At 42.4% G+C, this 22,134-nt stretch overlaps 1 protein-coding gene and 1 long non-coding RNA gene across 2 annotated transcripts in view; both read right to left on the reverse strand.

Moving 5' to 3' along the window:
• Window positions 1-22,134, reverse strand: part of HMGA2 (high mobility group AT-hook 2) — a 166,562-nt gene that overhangs the window by 127,086 nt on the left and 17,342 nt on the right.
• Window positions 727-19,381, reverse strand: LOC120395866. Its single transcript, XR_005592864.1, has 3 exons — window positions 19,318-19,381; window positions 1,266-1,334; window positions 727-855 (listed from the first exon to the last, which is right to left on the reverse strand). It is a non-coding gene; the product is annotated as an uncharacterized LOC120395866 (long non-coding RNA).

A 22,134-nucleotide genomic window follows, 5' to 3' on the forward strand; every position in this document is an offset into this window, starting at 1 on the left:
GTCAAAAATTAGTTTCTGGGGGATTCATAAAATTTGTTTTTATTGTCTTCAGCCAAAACAATATTATGAAATTTTGAAAAGCATTTTATTTGAGATAGCTCTTAATAATCTATATCATATGTTTTATTTTCCTTTTACCCTTCACTTTATTGTTTAATAGGGGCATCTGCCTGAAAACCTGTTTCTTAAGAGTTCATCTACTCATTCTGCACCTGAAGCCATAATACTTTGTTTTGCAACATCACAGTCTGTTACTGTGGAAATGATTGTGATGTCACAAAGAGAGGATTAGTGATGCTGTACCTAGGGAATAAACAAGTTAAGCAGATGAACACTTAGATCCTGTTTTCCTACAAATGTTCCTAATAATAATGATATTAATAATAATAAATTAATTAGTAGCAAAAATTTCCCCAAAACCTGTTGAACAGCATAAAGTAATGCAAGTGCTGTTCCTAGATCAGGGACTGAAAACTTTCCTTCATGATGGCTGTTCCAAAACTAGTGCTTGGAACGGTTTATGAAAGTACTTATAATGAGCTGATAAAATGCTTCTAGCCATGGCGGGACATAGGCCCTTCAAATATCATTAAGATTATCATTGTGCTTCTTTTCTGCCCTCCAAGGGTAGGAATGTAGCACAAAATATTTTGTGGCTTGCACAGGGCTATTGTTCTTTACTCAGGAAAATATGTACAGTATAACACTGAAGCATAAGATGGCAACTCGAGAAATCAAACTCACTGCATGGTACCAGAACAAATGGGTGGGAGTACTTGAAGGCTGAGTTTAGTTCTCTTTTCTGTGTCATCAGGTGATAGAATCATGAACATTTGCCACCAAATCCTCTCAATGCTGTGGTAGATGAGAGAACAACAACCAGTATGAGAGTTTCTGGGTTCTAAAAAGGTGCTCATATTCATGCAATATAATAACTAAGTCCAGGAGTCCTGATTCCCAGTCCCCCATGTCTTCCTAGTAAACACACTCCCCACAAAGACGGGAATAGGATTTGTATAGACTGCCTCCACGTGCATTTGTGGGTTCTGGGTAGCAAGTGGCAACAGAAGAACAAGAGTAATAAAAGGCATGTGGTGTTTCTCTGCCTTTTCCTACCAGATGCACATATCTTTGCTCTCAAACCCTCTGTACCTTGCCTGTGCCTCACACCTTATCCATTGTACCCGAACACTTCCCCTCCAAACACTCAGAGGCACTACTTAGCTGTGGCAGATATGAATAAACCACTCTGTCCTGCAACCCACCTTGCTTCTTGTAGGACAAGCAGTAAGGCTCTTGGAAAGGTTTGTTTTAGTCTCCCCCAGCTCTGCACTCTGAAAGCACAAACAAAAGGAGACATTGAGGCCCAGATCTAGAAAGGTATTTAGGCTCCTAACTTCCATTGACTTCAATTAAAGTTAGGAGCCTAAATACCTTTGTGGACTTGGGCCTTATTGCCTTTTATCTTTGTTTGTTTGTCTTAGGAAAAGAGTAGCAGATTCTCTACACAAGGGATAAGAGGGTTGTGGAATTTGCTTTTTAGTGTGTATTAATTTAGTTTGAACCAACTGCACTTAAGAGAAACAAATAAGAGCATCAGTCTACTCTCGGAATGTGGATGGTAGACATGAAGCTGGCATAGCAATCCTAATGTTGAATGAAGCAAAACAGGCACTGACTGAGTGGGAATCAGTCAATGAAAGAATTTTTAGAGCTGGCTTTCAGACTAGATTCTTTCAACTAACAGTCACACAGTGCTATGCACCAGCCAACGAAAAGCCAGATGAGGAAAAAGATGCTTTTACGATTTGTTACATGATATGTTAATGAAGGTCCCAAAACATGGTATCATAGTGACTATGTGTGATTTTAACACAAAATGCTGGAAGTTACCAGGATGAGTTGGATAAAGTTATGGAAAGTGTGGCAGGGGTTTAGACACGCACCAAAATGGTGACCGATTAGTAGAAATTTGAAGTATGACCAACCAAATGATATGTGTAATAATATTTCCTTATCAAGAAATCCAGAAAGTGACATGGAATTTCCCAGATGGTACTACAAAGAACCAGAGAGATCACGTCTGCATTCAAGAATGTTTCGGAGCTCCCTGGCAGATGTAGACACATACAGGGAAGCAGGTGTGGACAGTGACCATAACCTGTGTATTGCTAAATTGAAGATTAAGTTAAAGAGGATGAAGACAGTTAAAAGACCACACATCCACAATGCACAACTAAAAGATCCAAACACTAAAAGTTTTTAAACCAATTGAGTGTTCTAATAGAGTTAGCTGAAGAAAACCAAGACATTCATACCTGTGGGAAGACATCTGAGACTGCTGTCTAGAAAGTGCAAATACAGTTCTAATAACAGTGAAATCCAAAAGGGAAAAATGGATTATCAATGCTACTTGAGCAGCAATGGGAAAGAAAAGAAGTATAAAGCAAACACTCCTGAATGCTAAGATATGTGAAGAGAACAAACAAGTGGCCAAAAAAATAAAAATAAAAAATACAGGCCTCTAGACAGAGAGCTAAAAAGGAGTGCTAAAAGAGCTAAAAGGGCACATATTGATAGAAAATGTCAAGATGCTAAAGATATTAGATAAAAGGGTGACCTTACAGCCTTGTGTAAGACAATCAAACAGCTAACAGGAAACTTCAGCATTACTGGAGGCCCTATTAAAGATGCAAATGGAAAGATTCTTAGTATAGGAGAACAACAAAGGAAAAGATGGACAGAACATTTCAGGCTGTTTAAAATAAACCAGGTCCAAGTGAACTACTAGAACTATGTAATGAAGACCCACCTCTAGAGCTTGATATTGGTTTAGGAGATATTACAATGGAAGATGTTAGAAAAGCCATCGGTAAACTCAAAATTGGGAAAGCAGCTGGAAAGGATAACATTACTGTAGAGATGTTAAAGCAAGTGACAAAACAGCTTTCGAGACTTTCCTTAGATTTTTTGATAGAATATGGAATGAAGAAAAGAACCCAACACAGTGGAAATGAGGCCTTATAGTAAAATTGCCAAAGAAGAGTGACCTTATCAACTGCAGTGTCTGGAGATGAATCGCATTACTCTCGGTGCCTGGGAAAATCACATATAACATCATCCTGGAACATATCAACAAACAAATATACCTTCAACCAAGAGAGGAACAAGCAGGCTTTTGACCACTGAGATCATGTGCCAATCATACTGTTGTTCTCAGACATAGTACAGAACAAAGCGTAGAGTGGCAACCATCTCTTATGATAAATGTTATAGATTTCCAGAAGGCTTTTGATAGCGTACACAGAGACAATCTTTGAAAATTATGGGACACTATGGAATACCAGTAAATATAATTAGAATTATGATAATGCTGAATTTGAAATCAGACACTGTGAAATCAGCCAACTGTTTGCACTGACAACTGGAGTTAGGAAAGGGTGTATTATGTCTCCGTTATTGTTTTCACTGGTCATTGACTAGGTCATGAAGAAAGCAACCACAGAAGCCACTGAGGAATTTTATGGACCAAAAATAAAGCACAATTCAATGACCTTGACTTTGCTGATGACATTATTCTACTTAGTTCAACACATTGCTTAATGAAAGGGAAGACCCAGCTTTTAGCAGATACAGCATCAACAAGGGAAAGACAAAATACATGGTTATCAGTGTCCCAAAAGTAACCAGCAGAGTGGATGAAAAACACTAGAAGTAGTAAGTCATTCTACCAATCTAGGGAGTGAGATGTGCAAAGTTGGTGATCGCAAGCTAGATGTCATATGACGAACATCAAAAGCAAAAAAACAACTTTAATACATTTGAAAAGATTTGGAAAAGTAGCATAATCAGCCCTGATACAAAAATATTAATTTTTAACACCAGCATCATGTCTGTCCTCCTTTATGGAGCAAAGTCATGGAAATCTACAACAGATATTGATAAGACGACCAAGTCATTCCAAAGTAAATGACTGTGGAATATCTTCAGAGTCCATTGGAAAGAGTTGCTTGCAACATCAGAAATTCTAAGGAGAGCAAACCAATCTAAAGCATCAAATATGGTGAGCTGATGACAATGGACATATGTAGGACATGATTTAAGGATACCACCAACACGATTTCTATAGCAAGTGATAACATAGGCACCACCTGGAAAGATAAAAAGAGGGTGACATAGAGAAACATTATGCAGAACAATAGAGAACGAAGCCAAATCCACCAGCATGACCCTCAGAAGCTTGAACAGACCAGTAGAAGACCAAAATAAATGGCAGAAACTGGTGGATGCTCTATGCACCTGAAGGTGCAGGAGGATAAAGAAGTGCAGGGGAACCAACAACTCGTTATTAGACCCATAGCACAGTTTGTTGCAGGAATATCATCTAGCAGCCACCAGCATTTGGAAGACCAGGAATACCCCACTTTGCTTGCTCCTGAACATGAAGATACATAATGTAAGGGTGGGAATAGTTTCACCTCTGCTTGTCACCCCAAGCATGACTGCACCACACCAATAAGACTGTACAGGTTCTGAACCTGAGTCCACCCTCCTTTACACCACTGTAAATCAGGAGTAACTCCAGTGAAGTCAGCAGGCCCCATTATCAGTTACTCCGTTCTTGCACTTGGCACAGGCTTTATGCTACCTTTGCATTTGTATTCTAGGGCAGCCAGAAGGTTACCCAGCTCTGGGTGACACCAGAGTATAGCCAAAGCACAATGCATTCTGGCCAGTCCCTCCCCACAAAATTTATCCCTCACACCAAGGCCCAAGAGCAAGGCTGGCACAAAGCCCTTATGCCAGCTGTATGCCAGATGAGAAGGCCCATTGTGCAGAAGTATTCTCAGAGGGCCACTGCCACCTCCTTTATGCCACCAGTGTAACTGAGAATCAGATCTACATAATTACACCATGTGCCACTAGAGTATGTCACAGTATAATTAGTTCCTCTGTGCCCAAGATTATGACCTATTCTAAACTTCCACACACATTTCCAGTCACTAAAGAAATCTAATACACACTGGGCCTGACTCTACTTACAGGTCTGTCAGTCTAAATCAGGAATAATCCCATTGAATTCAATGGAATAGCACCAGTGAAAAAACGGTGTGAGAGGCGGGTGAGACCTATTTTCATAACTAATGAGTTACAACAGTGTGCAACTGACACCTTCCACACAGGGGTGGCTCTAGGAATCCCGCCGCCCCAAGCAGGGCGGCGCGCCGCGGGGCGCGCTCTGGCGGTGCCGGTCCCGCGGCTCCGGGGGGACCTCTGGCAGACGTGCCTGCGGAGGTTCCGCTGGTCCCGCGGCTCCGGTGGAGCTTCCGCAGGCACGTCTGTGGGAGGTCCACCCGAGCCGTGGGACCAGCGATCCCTCCACAGTCATGCCTGCGGGAGGTCCCCCGAAGCCGCGGCTCCGGTGGACCTCCCACAAGCATGACTGCGGAAGGTCCGCCGGAGCCGGCTGCCGCCCTGCCGGCAAAATGCCGCCCCAAGCGTGCGCTTGGCACGCTGGGGTCTGGAGCCGGCCCTGCTTCCACATACTCCATCCCTAAGAAGCCCGAGTCTCCATTTTGTGTAATCATTCACATATATACAAAGTAGTGCTAGCAGGTATAAAGTGTGAGGAGAGAATTCTGATCTAGTAGTGTTTTCCTCACACTTTACACAGAAATAAATGACTTCAGTGGGAAATCAAACCAGAGTGCCCAACTTGCAGCAATCTAACTATTTACCCCACTATTTACAACAGCCAGGAATAAGAATCCTTCATTTTAAAGTCTTCTATGAGGTATTAGTACTGCCGGTCTTTAATTTTAAGAGCCTCAGAGGAATTAGGTGTTAACTCCCACTGATTTCAATGGGAGATAGGGGCCCAAGTACCTTTGAGGATCTGGGCCTTAGTACATTTTAAAGAAAAAAAAATGTCAATAATATTTAACTTTGGAAAGTATATGCTGAAATGCTCAGTAAGATCTGTTTAAACCTTCTTGCCTTGAAAAGAATGCCATAGCTATTCTAATACCTGTGTACTGTTCATGAAAACAAACCTCAATGAAAGCTTGTTTTTATTTTCATTAAGTATCTCTTTCTCTCTCTCTCCCCAATAAAATCAGCATAGAGGACATCAAACACCAAAAAATACACTGAAATAACATTAAGGATCTAATATAAATCCACAAAAGCCAGGAAATTCAGAGATAAAGGAACACTTTCATACTAAGGTAAATTTTCCAATTAGATTGAAGCATAAATTCACTTCCCCTTCACATGTTTGCCATCAGCCCTTCCAGACACAAAGGGATAAGTTCCTCTCTGTTGTAACTCCACTGAGTTCAATAGTGTGACAGCAGGGATGAATTTGGTCCTATGGAACTGTATATTAATATTTTATCTAACTATTTCTGATAATTACCAAAGATATTTGAGTTTCAACAGCAACTTCCTTCCTTGCAGCTATAACCCCATCTTTCTGGGATTGTTATAAAGCTGTGAGATCACAATAATTTCTATGATTACACATTGGGATGTCAATCACAGGATTATGACTTCATTGAAGGCCCAACCAGAAGAACCATAGCTGAGGAAGAAAACCCACATTTAAATGTGAATATCTTCAAATGTAGCAAAGATAACACTGAATATTACTAGTTAGGTACATTTCCAGCTGCATAAATAATAGTCTCACTTTCCATTTTCTTCAAGTGTGAAAATGCTCCATGAACGTGTCAGTTTTGTTCACAATTCACCCATTATCCATTACACCTCTACCCCTATATAACGCTGTCCTTGGGAGCCAAAAAATCTTACCGCGTTATAGGTGAAACCGCGTTATATTGAATTTGCTTTGATCCACCGAAGCGCGCAGCCCTGCTCCCCTCCCCGGAGCACTGCTTTACCATGTTATATCTGAATTCATGTTATATCGGGTCGCGTTATATCGAGGTAGAGGTGTACTTATGTTTTTCCACCCAGAAAGGACAAATTCAGACTTTGTGTTAGTGATGTTTGGGCCAAATTCAGTGTAAACAGTGGTTAAAAAAATCATACACTATGGGCCCGATTCTGTGCTACACCTCTCAAGAAACACATCACAAATTGTGCAGCTTAGGAAAGAGTGTGAGGGCTACAGCTCCGCCTCCCAGAGTCTGGCCTACTCCATAGGCTGACATGGCTCTCAGCATAAATTAGAGCTGCGCTGTGCTCCACCCACACCCCCTATGACCGAGTAGGAAGAAGCTGTAGAACCAGCTAATAGTGCTGTGCCACCTCAGCTGACTGGTGAAGTCAGCTTTCCACTTGCTCTGTGCTGCCAGAGCAGAAAGTATCAGATGGATCTGGCCCTCTGATCTTTATATCAAAACTACAATTTTTCCACTATCAACTAACGTTACTTAAAAGAGGCAGCTAAAATCATCACCATGCAGTCTTAGCCCGCCAATACTAACCCTTATGTCACTGCTATAAGCACATGGACTTTCAGGGCAAGGTCTTTGGACACTTTGGTTTTTGAGAAACAGTAATTGTTTTCAGAATACCTTTAATTTCCAGACTCTGTTTACTGTAAATGTAAATAAAGTATGATTCAGGATACACTGAGATTCCACTGCATTTCTTTGGCCAAAAACTGATGGTCTAGATGCACTTTTTCCTTTATAAAATAAACAATGTCTGTTATGGGTGAAATCGTGGCCCAGCTTGTATGGCTGCACAGAGGAGTAAAAGGGTGTAATGTGCTCCTTTTATCTCCTGTGTCATACGTAGCTGTGGGAAGGGAAAGCAACCACTGCTGGTTCACTACATTTCCTCCCTCCCATGTGGGTGGGAATCTCCTAGAAAGGGAGGGGAATGGACACTGCCTTGGCTCCAGTCACCCACTCAGCCACCCACTACACTCAACAGTGCTGGTACTCTGAAGGGTGTACACTGCACCAGGCATTAATACGGTGCAGTGTATTTCCCCACCATAGAGCGGGGCAAACTGGAGGTAGACTGTGGCCTGGTCTACACTTAAAAGGTAGGTCAATATAGGTGTGGCACTCAGGGGTGTGGAAAATCAACACCCCTGAACTCTGCAGCTGTGTCCACTTAAACCCCTGGTGTTGGCAAGGGTAGGTCAATGGAAGAATGCTTCTGATGACCTAGCGACTGTCACTCGGGGAGGTGACGTTAGTTTTTTACAGTGATGGGAAAACCCCTTCTTTCACTGTAGTGTACATCTATCCTCAGGCACTGCAGCAGCATAGCTCTATGGTGCTGTAGCTGTGCCGATGTAGTGTCCATAGTGCAGGCATGGCCTGTGACTCTGAGGCTCTTGGTTTGCCCCTGCAAAGATGGACTGCCTCTTGCTTGAGGTGCTTGGAAAAAAGCCACCATTTAGCCCTTTGATGGCAACAGTAAATTAATAACAAAAATGTAGTAGGAAAATAATTGTCTGTTATGTTGTGTTTTGTTTGGTAACCAGGCTGACTAATAGTATTCGTTTTTATTACAAGTATCCTCCTGCAATAATCAGTTAAAGTGAACATAACTTTATCATTATTGCTCACAGCAATATTTGCCTTTGGGCAAATACCATTTCCAGTTCCTTGGTACTCAGTTGAATGCTAATTAGTCACCTCTAATTATACACCTCTCATTTTCCTGAAAACTGGGGCTCAAGTTATTTGTAATGGTTTGTTAGAGATCAAAACAGAACCATAGTCAAGAGAGCTCTCCAAAGCAGACCCGCACACCGACATCCTGAGTGCAGACAGTGAAACCCACACCCTGCCTGAAGACATCATTAGAGCCCTGTATGGATACATTTGTATCCGCATCGGATCTGCACTCTGCAAAAATGATCCATGGATGTGGATATCTGTAAATATAAAGCAGATATCCACAGATTTGCAGGGCTCTAGTCATTATTGCTGTGCAGAAGTTCTATCACTTGATGCTAACATTGTCACAGTCAAGGAGAGCAATGGATTGTGCCAGTGCTCAGATTGCAGAAAAGGATTCTCCTTCCGACGACTATCACTATCCACAGAAATAAGCAAGAATGATGTGTGTGTAAGTGTGTGTGTTCCTTTAAACACTCTGCAGCTGTCCATCACATGGATGCAATGATCAAGATCACGCAGTACGGCCAGCCTCTGTGGCACAAACACCATCAGGGCACCCACTTTTTTGTGCTGAAGCAGCAGAAGGGGATATCTTTTCCAAATGCTGATGGGTGTCACCACAATCAGATGGGAGCAAACACACAGCCCACAATACTTGGGTCATGAAAGGAGATTCTCCACAGTCAGGTCCAGGGCCGGCTCCAGGCACCAGCCCAGCAAGCAGGTGCTTGGGGCGGCCAAGGGGAAGGGGTGGCACGTCCAGGTCTTTGGCGGCAATTTGGCGGTGGGTCCCCCACTCCCTCTCAGAGCAAAGGACCAGCCGCCGAATTGCCACCAAAGAGTGGAGCGGCGGCAGTAGAGTTGCAGTATAAGATCGTAGCTTTTTTTTTTTTTGCTGCTTTGGTCTGCAAAAACCCTGGAGCCAGCCCTGTTCAGGTCAGTAGACCTCTGCTATATTTCCAGTCACTATTGCTAGAGCTTATCTTGTTTTCACTGTTTTCTAGATACAGTATATAGTAAAAATAATACTGTGCACATCTATACTCCATTCATCCAAGGATCTGGAAGTGCATTTCAAATGTTAGACTGTACCACAGCCCTGTGAGGTAGATATTATTATCCCCTATTTAACATTTGGGAAAATGGAGGCAGAGATGTTAAATAACCGGCCCAAGGTTCTGGAGGGCTCAGCTGTGCCTTTAAGGAGCAGTGTGCAGCCTCCCCAAGGGACTTCCAGAAGGCAGTTAAGCATAGGAAATTTCCCCTGGTGTTCCCTAGCAGACAAGTCCCTCCTGTGTGCCCTCAGAGGTGCAACGTATTTCCCAAATGTGCCAGACCAACATTTTGGGGCAAGGACCATAGTTTTTTTCTGTTTCTACAGTGCCTAGCACAATTGGGGTCCTGGTCTATGACTGGGGCTCCAAACCACTTTGGCAATACAAATAAATAAATGCAGATCAATGCATGGCGAGCTATGGCACCACCGCTTCCCTGCCCCTCTAGGATGCTTTGCACTTCAGGGAGTCTGCTGAGGTAGCAGTTCCTGCACTCTAGGAAATACAGGGATTGCCATTGTGCCCCACTGCTGTGAAAAATAGGGGACAGGGCACCTTTGCACTCTCCTTCCCTACTTTGAAAACACTATATCAGAACAGAAGGATACAATCTGTCCCCATCTGGTTACTAGGAGAGCCAAGACAAGAACCCAGCCATGCAAATTCCCAGTTTCCTCTTCTACTGCTGCTTACACATGATATAGGCTACGCTGCAGGATTAGCGCTGTAGTTAAGATTCAGAGAGTGTGTTCATTCTAAATGCCTATTTTCTGCCACTTGCTATATGACTTTCTCAAAGGTTACCTGAAATTTCTATATGTATATGTATAGTTTCCAAATAAATCCACTTAGACATTTTTAATGAAATAAATGTCCTTTTAAATTTTTCAAATGCATTTTGCTCAGATTACTACAACCCAGACCTTTTTCAAGGCTCATACCCATGACATTTATGTACTTCTGAATGAGGAAAGGGGGGATTCAAATACAGAACCAGAGAAGAAAGAGAAAGAATGTGGATATGATTCTTCCCTGCTTTGCACAGTGTGGGAGTAAAATCCCCTTTGCACAGGTGGAAATGAAGACACAAGGTATGACGCTGGAGAGAATCAGGCCCTGGGTTTCTTATGAAATACCTTTTATAAGAGCCTTTTTAACACAAACTAGTATGTTTTAACCAAAAGCAAGGAGGCAAATAAATAAATGAATCCTTTTAAACATCTCCTTGCATAGTCCAATATTCCCGCTGAAGTAAATGGGAGTTCAGGTGCACAAAGAATGCAGGACACAAGGGATGGGGGCAATAACTGCAAAGGATACTCTATGTGAAGCAGGGCAGAGTTAAGGTTACTTTGGAACCGTGCATTTGTTTGCATTTGAATGATTTAAGTCTTAACCTTAATGATACATTAACACAGGTTTCTTCACCCTCCCAAATTATTTAGAAAGATCATGATAGCTCCAACTGGGTCTGTTACCCTAAATCATAAGTGTTTTCTCTATATGGGATTATTATTCTTTGCCTTGGACTTCATAAAGCAGTAGCACCCAGTTTACCATCGCTGGATGTGCCATTAGAAAGAAGATATCCTAGTGACTAGCTGAAGCTGTTTTTGTAAAAAGGATTATTAAAAAATCTGGTGTTAAAACAATTTTTTTTTTCAAACTGTGACTAGAATAACATTTCTCTTTGGATTTCTGTGCTATGGACTCTTTTTCTTGTTTATACCTACAGAATTTCAATCTAGCTGTTAAAAACAAATGGTATGATACATAGAAAAGAAAGGTTACCTATGTTGTGTAACCAGAGTTCTTTGAGATGTGTGGTTCCTATCTCTATTTCTCTATGGATATGACAACACTCCAGGCACCTGAGCCAGAAGATTCTTGCTAGCAATGTCTATTGATCTGCACCTGTGCTCTTTCCCTCCTTGAGCTCTGATCCAAGGGCAAGAGGGGTAGTGAAAAACTGACCGCTTCTCCAGTTCCTTCTCTCCCATGAATCAAGTATTATGATCCAAAGCAGAGAAGGAGGGTAGGTAGTTTAATACAGCCAGAGATCGCACGTCTTGAAGAACTCTGGTGACAGAAGGTAAGTAACCTCTCTTCCCTCTTTGAGTGCTGGTCCCTATGTGTATCCCACCGTGAGTGACTGACGAGTAGATCTCATGATGGCAGAGGGCATGAGAATCTCTGTGGTATTGATGACTGCAGCACCACTAACGAGACTGAATGCATCCCTATATTCACACTCTATACACCATTGTAATGGTGAACAAAATATGCCTTTCTAGGGTACCATTTGAAAACTAATAACTCCCTGATCAATAATAGCATGATGAAATGTGTGTAGCAACATTATATGGAAAGTTATGTATTCCCCTGACTGATGTTGGTAGCACATGTTCAAACCCACATAGCCCTGGTTAGGCAGGACTGGTCAAGCAGGTCTTAAGCACAGGAATGTGTGTTTATATCAGCGGTTGGCAACCTTTCAGAAGTGGTGTGCCGAGTCTTCAAGAGCTGAGGTCAATGACATTGTGTTAGTGTAACTTAGCGGACACTAAATATTAATTACATTGCACCATAGGTATTTACATATAAATACATGGTATGAAATCCTGGCTCCATTGAAGTCAATGGGAGTTTTACTATTGACTTTAATGGAGCCTAAATTTCACCCCTGGTCCTTGACCTGAAGAATTTGGCCCACGGAGTAATATATTCTGAATGTGTTTTGTAGTGGCATCTAACTGTTCCCAGCATCCCACCTATGCCATGTCTGCCCTCAACTGAAGGCTACACTAGTTCAGGCAGCAAGATAATTCAAGTTACTGGATCTTTCTACACCACAGAATACTTTGCTGGTGTAAAGCTATGAGTTTGACTTTTAAATTGTCTGCTTCACTGAAATGATTAGAAAAGAGTAAGAATTATTTGAATTTTTAAAGTAGTAACACTATGTATTTGATACACATGATCCTTTTGTAAAAACATCAACAAAAAGCCCGTTACATAAGGGTAGGATATACAAAGGTATTTATGCACTTAAAGTCCAGTTTTGGCCCCACTGTGATCCACAAAATTCTCACCAAATCCTGTAGGCACCTAAACTCACTCGGCACTAGGGTGACCAGACAGCAAGTGTGAAAAATCGGGACAGGGGACGGGGGGTAATAGGAGCCTATATAAGAAAAAGACCCAAAAATCGGGAGTGTCCCTATAAAATCGGGACATCTGGTCACCCTACTCGGCACCTAAGTTTTCATGGTAAAAGTTCCCTAGATGCCAACATTTTTGCCTCTGGGTGTGTACATTCCTGCCTCCCTTTAGGCAGCTGGATGCCCATATCTTACCTAAGCACCAGAGCACTCCACAAATTGAAGGAAGATAGGCATTCTGCCACCTACGTTGTGTGTGAGGCCTGATCCTGTAGACATGCTCCCTGGATCAGGTCCCATTCAAAATCCAGCTGGACGAGAAAGTGGTGGTGGAGTCTACTTTATAATTTTCGCTCAGTGGCTAGAGCACTCACCTGGGATGGGGGACACCCAGGTTCATTCCATGCTCTCTGCCAGAGTGGGGAGAAAGGATTTGAAGAGGGATCTCCCAATGCTCAGGGGGGTGATTTAACCATAGAACTATAATGACTATTTAAGTATTTATCAACAGTGGATCAGCCATTGGGGCAGAAAGAGAGAGACAGAGCGAGAATGAATGACTGAAATAGAGTGGTGGGAGATCTGTGTCCAGTCCCACTGCTCCAACCTCTCTTTCATTACATAGCCACAGCTGAACAGCTTCAATAGAAGAAGGGGGGGGGAGAAGAGAGAGAGAGAGAGAGATCCCCCACCACACAAATCAGAATTCCCATAGCCCTATAGTTAGAGCACTCTCCTGAGATGTGAGAGACACCTGTTCAAAACTTCTCTCTGCCTTTAGCAGAGAGAGAGAATTGAACCTGGGTCTCCTACATCCCACATGAGCACTTTAACCACTGGGCTAGAAGTTATAAGGGGGCTCATCTACCCCATGCCCTATTTTCTGTGGAGTGAAGCAGGCATTTAATTCATTCCCACAAGAAATGCCTTAAATTCCTAAGCTGCCTGACTCCAGGCAATGGGTTCCCATTCATGAATCGCTAGCAGAGCTAGGTGGTGCCTCCCTGCAGCTTAGACTTAGGACCCTGTCTCTGAGAAAGGAGGAAGTTTAGCACTCACCTTTCTCTTTGACATATCCCACTGGCTATATTAGGGTATGGCTACACTGGCGATTTGCAGCGCTGGAAAGCCTCCACCAGCGCTGCAATTAGTAAGTGGCCACACCTGCAGGGCACTTCCAGCGCTGCAACTCCCTGGCTGCAGCGCTGGCCGTACACCTCACTCAGCATGGGGAATAAGGATTCCAGCGCTGGTGCTGCAGCGCTGGTCATCAAGTGTGGCCACACACCAGCGCTGTGATTGGCCTCCAGGGTATAAGGATGTATCCCAGAATGCTTTTATAAATTACTCTCTTTGTTTTGTTATGCAGCCTCTCTTTGTTTTGTTGTGAACGAGCTCCGTGCATTGCCGTTGCCGCTGCTGCTTATCTAAAAAACAAACAGAGCTCCTGTTTGCTGTGATCATCTGTACCTGGCTGTAAACAATCAAATGAGATTGCAGGCAGGGAGTGAATGAAACAGCGGGGAGTCGTGTTGGCTGCAGGCTGTTTGCAATTAAGAGTTAAGACTAAGGGGTTGGAAACATGTTCTGATTTTTCAAGGCAGGAAGCTAAACACACAGTGTTGGCTCCAAAAATCCACTCTCTCTCTCCCCCCGCTCCCTGTCACACTAGACCCCACTCCACCCCCCTCTTTTGAAAAGCACGTTGCGGCCACTTGAATGCTGGGATAGCTGCCCATAATGCATCACTCCCAGCAGCGCTGCTAATGCTGCAAATGTGGCCACACACCAGTGCTGGTAGCTGTGAGTGTGGCCACACACCAGCGCTGCTCCTACACAGCTGGATGACCAGCACTGCAAACTACCAGCGCTGCAAACCGTAAGTGTAGCCATTAGGCACCAATCTCTCCCCATTCATTGTACAGGGAGACTAGGTGCCTAACTCATCTTTGTGGATCGCAGTGTTGTTCCTGTGATTTTTAGGTGCCTAAAAGTTGGTCACCACCATGACGCTCAGTGTTGCAACGCCTAAGTCCCTTTGTGGATCCCATCCTAAATTTCTGTACGAGTCTAATCAATCCTTTACTTATGTGGTATTGTCTGCAGGAGATGCTTCCACCTTCCTCTAACCAAAACACAACCAAACACCTAAGTAAAATGTGTACCAAACTTATTGAGATTCAACTGTTATTATGATATATGCTCACAATGTACTCAACATTGAACAAAACACAAAGAATATTTTAAATCTGTGTAGCAGATGAATATTTGGCACTTATGTCAGTCTTTTTCATCAACGGATCTCACAGTTTTATGTTAGCATGATAATAATCCCTCATTTGATAGACAGCTAGATGACTTGCATAAGGTCACACACCAAGTCAGTGGTAGACTAAGAACTAGAATCCAGGGATGAATCGAAAAGGACCGTTCACTTCAATGGGACCAAGATTTCACCCTACAACTCCTGGATCTCAGCCCCCTGCTCAATCTACTCGACCATAGCCACCGGAAGTATTTACTAAAACAATCTTTACCTTCATATAAGGCCTGATATTACAGCTGTTTCATGCCTGGAAAACTTCCATTGACTTCATCATGAGTTCTCTGAATAAAATGTTTCCAAAATCAGGCCAATACAGTCCAGGGAGACCTCTATTGCACCTAATGGTGGCATAAACTGTTTCTACACCTAGGCATGCATCACACAGGAGTCTGGTTCTTTTGCTCTGAATTTTTAATGCTGTAAGCCAAGTGCTGTATCAGACAAACAATGGAAAAAGGTTCCTGAGCAGATTTTTCAAAGCATCATTAACAGGAAACAATGCAGTATGAGTGGGCAGAGTATCAATGAGTTCAATGTGAATACTAAGAAAACCCCAAAAATATGTGAGCACAGTGCAACTTTGATAAAATCATAATAGCGAAGCGCATATATGTGTTTGTATTACAAATTGTAAAAGCTCCCAATTGATCTTTATTAGGATAATTGATGTAACAGTCAAGATGGATTAAGATAACGTATTGGATAAAGTTGCCATTCTCTCTGTATATAGGAACTACCAGTTGTCAGGGGCGGCTCTAGGCACCAGCAAAACAAGCTGGTGCCTAGGGCGGCAAAATCTAGGGGGCGGCAAAAGGCTGGGGCCCCAGCTCATCCTGCCGCTGCGAGCCGAGGAGCGGCCCGTCCCCTGCAGCCGGGGGGGGCGGCAGGCTGGTCCGGCGGACCTGCCGCAGTCATGCCTGCGGGAGGTCCACCAGAGCCCCGGGACGACTGGACCTGCCGCAGGCATGACTGCAGAGGGGGCGCTCATCCCGCGGCTCGGCTGGACCTCCCGCAGGCATGACTGCGGCAGCTCAAGCGGAGCCGCCGGACCCGCGAACCGTCCGCAGCCGCGGGAGGTCCAGCCGAGCCACGCGGGACCAGCAGTCCCTCTGCAGTCATGCCCGCGGGAGGTCCGCTGCTCCCGTGGCTCCGGGGCGCCTCCCGCGCATGACTGCTTGGGGCGGCCAAAAAGGTAGAGCCGCCCCTGCCAGTTGTAATGAGTTTTAAGTGCTAAGCAGTTATTCTAAACAGAGAGGATGTAAAACATAAAATTCTAAACCTGTCTGATTCATTAATAATTTGAATGGCTCCAAAATGTAGGCTATGCCCATCGGTTCACTCAAGCATACAGACCTCTATGGGCCAGATACAAGTGTAATTTACACTGGTGTAAATCCATTAAAATGAATGCGGTTACTGCAACTTTAGTTTATTAATATTATTATGTACATCACTGTAACTAGGAACAGAATTTGACCTTCCAATTTACAGACACCTAGACTGGCAGTTTAGAAAAGGATAAATTTATGATGATATGTCCAAATAAAACGTACAGTAGAACCTCAGAGTTATGAACACCAGAGTTATGAACTGACCTGTCAACCATACACCTCAATTGGAACCAGAAGTACTCAATCATGCAGCAACAGAGACCAAAAAAAAGGCAAATACAGTACAGTACTGTGTTAAATGTAAACTGCTTTAAAAAAAAAGATGAAAAGTTTTAAAAAAAGATTTGACAAGGTAAGGAAACTGTTTCTGTACTTGTTTCATTTAAATTAAGATGGCTAAAAGCAGCATTTTTCTTCTGCATAGTAAAGTTTCAAAGCTTTATTAAGTCAATGTTCAGCTGTAAACTTTTGAAAGAACAACTAGAATGTTTTGTTCAGAGTTATGAACATTTAAGAGTTATGAAAAACCTCCACTCCCAAGGTGTATGTAACTCTGAGGTTCTACTGTAACAAACAAAACAAAAGAGCACATTACGCACTACTAGCTTCCATAAATTGCTATGAAAAGAATTACGATCTTGAAATCTTCCCCAAAATATGTCAACTTACACAATACATGTATTAAATTGCCTAAAGTCCAACGAGTAGGAAATGAACTACTATTTCAACAGGTAAAGCAAGAAATAAGCTCATGTGAAAGACTTCATGGAAAGTGGCTCTCCTTGTCCTTCTAGCCACACTGTAAAACACACAAGGGCCATGTTCCATGAATGTACTGAATTCTGCAATGTCAGCCTACGGACAAAAATAATGAAGCCTACAGATGGCCATATTTATAGCTGTAGCACCTCCTCCTCAGATCTGTCAACTAAGAGTGGCCCTGAGGATGCTCTTGCACAATATAAAGGTCACTGTTCCACCAAGAAATCAAGGGAATGTTAAAGCTGGACAAACCAAGTGAGCAATGACAAAAAAGAAAACTCTGTGACTGACAGTTCCTTCTGCTTGTAAACAAGGAAGTTATCCTACATCAACAGTCACTGACACAGACCATACTGATAGGAGTGGTTTGTAAAATCAGAATCACTTTGAAAGGAGAATGACAAAAGATTGCAGAACAGTGCATTATAAAGTTATCATCTATAACATCAAGATTACAAGATCCTCAACATATGACTTTTTCATTCAGTCGTTCACCTCCCTGGGCATTGGCGTTTCCTATTATGGAGTCTCCCTGAAGAATGAAAATATTTGAATTCTCCTGTTCCTTTATTGACAATGTCACTGATGCATCTGAAATTGCTAAATTACATATCTTAACTGACTCTTTAAATGGTAAAGATCTGGATTCATCTTTCTGTGATGTTAGTGTTTTCAGATTCAATAGGCAGGTTTTTTCCCAGTATTTTATTTTTCTTTGAAGATCTAAAGAACACTGTACATAGGTTCTGAAAAGGAAAAATAATCGCTCTGCTGTAAACGTGCCATGTTCCTCACACTTTTTTAATTTGAACCTGTACGAAATTTGAGTGGATATAAATGGGCAATGCTAACTAGAGACACATATAAAGTACATTATTGTTGGTATAAAAACTGGTTTTCCTGAATCAGGTGCTTGTACTTAATGAGAGCAGCCCCCTTTCTTGTTGAAAGTCCTGTACTGTAACTAAAATATAAAACTGAATTTCAATATGAAGCAAACCTTTGTCCTATGATTAAGGGAAAGGAAATAATAATAATAATGCTTGCATTTACGTCATGCAATGATTTCATTCAAGGACCTCAAAGCATTTTCCAAACATTAAGTATCCCAAAACCATCGGAAGAGACTCAAACCTGCATTGCATCCAGATCTCCAATTGGGGAATGTAAAGAATGTAGAATAAGGCTTAAAGCATCACTGGTAATAAGTATTATCAAACTCCTTATTTCAGATGGGTGAATTTAAGCACAGAGGGCCTTATTATCATTTACACTAAGCACCACCACTTTAGCAGTATAAAATGGGAGGAAATTATCATTACCGCTAGAGGCCATAGTGTAAATGAGTACTGGGCCCAGGGATTAAGTGGCTTCCCCCATACCGCATAGAAAGTAAGAACTGGAAGAGAATCCAGGCATCCTGACTCTCAGCCTAACCATCAGATGACACCTTTACACATGGTATTCCATTCATTGTGTCAAGTTTCCCCTTAACCTCCATATATTCAAGGGTGTAAGGTGTTGACTTTTTTATTTTTGAAGTGAGAGGCAGTGGAGGTGCTAGCCCACTGGGGGTCCTAATCAGGAATATTTCCCCCCAGGCCAACACATACTAATAAACTAAGCTGAGTCTGGAGCCCTGAGCCTTACTAACAAAGGCAAGTTCTTATGAAAATAATAAAAAATCAAACAGGGGGCCCCCTTGAGCTGCTCAGGGCCCCTAAACAATTGCTTAGTCTGCTTATGCCTAGTGCCAGCTCCGGTGGCAGGCCTTTAACTGGACATGTCCAGCGTCTATAGCAAAAATCAGCATAGATTACTTACATTCAGAACATTTAAGGAATTATCCAGCGAGGTTTGATGATTGTATTTCTTATTTTAAAAGACAAATGCAGGAGTTTTATATGCAATGAAGATGTAAGAAGGAGATAAGTTCACTAGGATTCACATTTCCGTCAAATAGAAACTAGAAACTAGAAAAATAGAAAATAGAGCCCAGTTACAGAAACTCACGCTGGTCCTGACACTCCCTCATCCATCTTGTACACAAAGAGTATGCTAGGCCCTTCCAAGTCCTCCCTACATCATTCTTCTGACAGCTACACATGTGCTGGATGCATCTTTAGCCTATAGGAATTGGAAACAAGCAGATGCATTGGTTTGGGAAACAATTCAAATGTGTGCATCCCTCCATCAACTAACCTGTAGACAAGTGAGAGCTACTAAGAAAGGACAACCTTCCTATGATACAAGGCAAGTGTCAGGAAATCAGAGTTCTATTCCTGGCTCTTCCAAAGATTTCCTATGTGACCCTGGGCAAGACACTTAGGGCCAAATTTCTAAAGTATTTAGCTGCTTAACTCCCATTTATTTCAATGGAAGTTAGATACCTAAATGTCTTTTAAAATCTGGGCTCCTAACTGCTATGGAGTACATTTTCAATGGGCTGAGGCTCAACATCTCCTTTTATACCCACAAAATTTTCATGGCGAAAAACTGAACTGCAGGAGCAAATCTGAGTGCTTGCACCTCTACCTAACTGATTTGTACAGTCAGGTCCTTAGAGACACAGGTAGTTAGAACTGTACCTGCAACTGAACTGTGGTTGCACATACTGGAGGTGCAAAATGCCCTCAGAAAAAGTGGGCTACCCTTTTGGCAATGTAGCTCCTGAATCTGTTTTCCCATATATAAAAAGGGAATGCAGAAATACTTACCTACCTGACAGGAAGTGCTATGAAAATTAAGGGATACTGTCAAATGAAAAATCACTTTTAAATACACTAACTTTCTTACCTGTGCTACTAATAACACTTGAGATTATAAAAAATAAACATTTTAAAATGTCAACTTACTTTTCACTATTGATACTGTTTCCTTACTTATTGCATTTCCCTCACTTTCAACCATGAACATTTGCTGTTTGGGGCCAATCTGAGTTCGCAGTTTCCCTTTAATGACTATGAGTGCTTTGAGAAGCTCAGATAGAAAATGCTATAGAAATGCGAAGTTTTGCTCTTTGGCTAACTTGGACATCTTGTGATATCCCATTCTGGCATAGAGGGCATCAGCGAACTACCCTTTTGATAATATAAATAAAAGCCCTTGTTAAGATCTGGTCTATGCTACAGACCTATATCAGTACAACTGCGTCGCTCAGGGATGTGAAAAATACCGACCTAACCCTCCGTGTAGACAGCACTATATTGGTGCTACAGTGGTGCAGCTGCATCAATGCATGATGCAGCTGCACTAATGCAACATTTTAGGTGTAGACGTGCCCTAACTGTAGGCCATAAAGATCTAGGATCAAATTCTCTACTGGTATAAATGGGCAGAACTCCATTGCCATCCATAGAATCACACCCCCTTATACCAGCAGAGAATTTCGCTCCAAAATTCTGAGCAGGGATGATAACTGTGATATCACATACAAAATCCTTTCCTTGAATCTGATCTTAGACCTAGCCAAGGCTTGTACAGAAATGAAGATGCACACATCTCTTTAAATATATCCAAGGCAGAATATGTTTTCTCCAGAATATCAAATGGAAAGAAAATAATTAAATGGCAAAATTATGAATCTTTAAAAATTCACCAGTAATTAGAGATAATCTTAAAGGTTGCTGGATAACTTGCTTTTGCAGTCATTCTAGCCTTTTGAGAGATTATACTTTTTGCAGATCATCCTGTTTGGAAATGATATAAATAAATATGATGCTTTCTATGACTTTTAACTTGTTCTTCATGTAATTTGACTTCGTGTCACTTGTTTACACTTTCATCTTAGGAATTGTGAGGACACTGGTAATTAGTCTGACCACTATAGCTATAAAAGCCCATCCAAGATCTTTAGGTGGGTAAAATGATGACCGTCCACAGGCAGTAGTCTTGCCTGCATTGATTCATTCATAAGGCTGTACAACAGGCTACAACAAACTACGGCCCATGGACCAGATCCAGCCCACCAGCAGTTTTAATCCAGCCCTGGAGCTCTCGTGGCTCCACTGGTGGGCCGCGAGACAGTTTGTTTACATTGACGTTCGTGGTTCACGGCCAATGGGAGCTGCAGGAAGCAGCACGGGCCAAAGGGATACGATATCCACCGCTTTCCACAACTCCCATTGGTCGGTAACAGCGAACTGCGGCCACTGGGAGCTGCGGACGGCCATGCTTGTGGACAGTCAATGTAAGCAAACTGTCTCGCAGCCCGCCAGCGGATTACCCTGACGAGCCATATGCAGCCACAGGTTGCCCACGACAGATCTAAATCATTGATGAAGATATTAAACAGAACCAGACGCAGAACAGATCTGTGCAGGACTTGATATGCTCTTCCAGCTTGACTGTGAACCACGGATAACTACTCTCTTGGAACAGTTTGCCAATCAATTCTACATCCTGCTCTCTCTCTATCTAGTAGCTCTATCTAGGCTATATTTCCCTAGTTTGTTTATGAGATGGCCACATGAGACAGTATTAAAAGCCTTACTAAAGTCAAAATATACCACATTTACTGCTTCCCCTCCATCCACACAGTTTGTTACCCTGTCAAAGAAAGCTATTAGGCTCATTTGACATGATTTGTTCTTGACAAATCCATGGTGACTGTTACTTATTATCTTCTAGGTGTTTGCAAATTGATTGCTTAATTATTTTCCCCATCATCTTTCTGGGTACTGAAGTTAAGCTGACTGGTCTGTAATTCCCTGGATTGTCCTTATTCCCCTTTTTATAGATCAGCACTATATTTGCCCTTTTACAGTCCTCTGGAATCTCTCCCATCTTCCATGACTTTTTGAAGATAATCACTAATGGCTCAGCTATCTC

The sequence above is a fragment of the Mauremys reevesii genome, linkage group 1 (genome assembly GCF_016161935.1).
Source record: "Mauremys reevesii isolate NIE-2019 linkage group 1, ASM1616193v1, whole genome shotgun sequence".
Classification (NCBI taxonomy): Eukaryota; Metazoa; Chordata; order Testudines; family Geoemydidae; genus Mauremys; species Mauremys reevesii.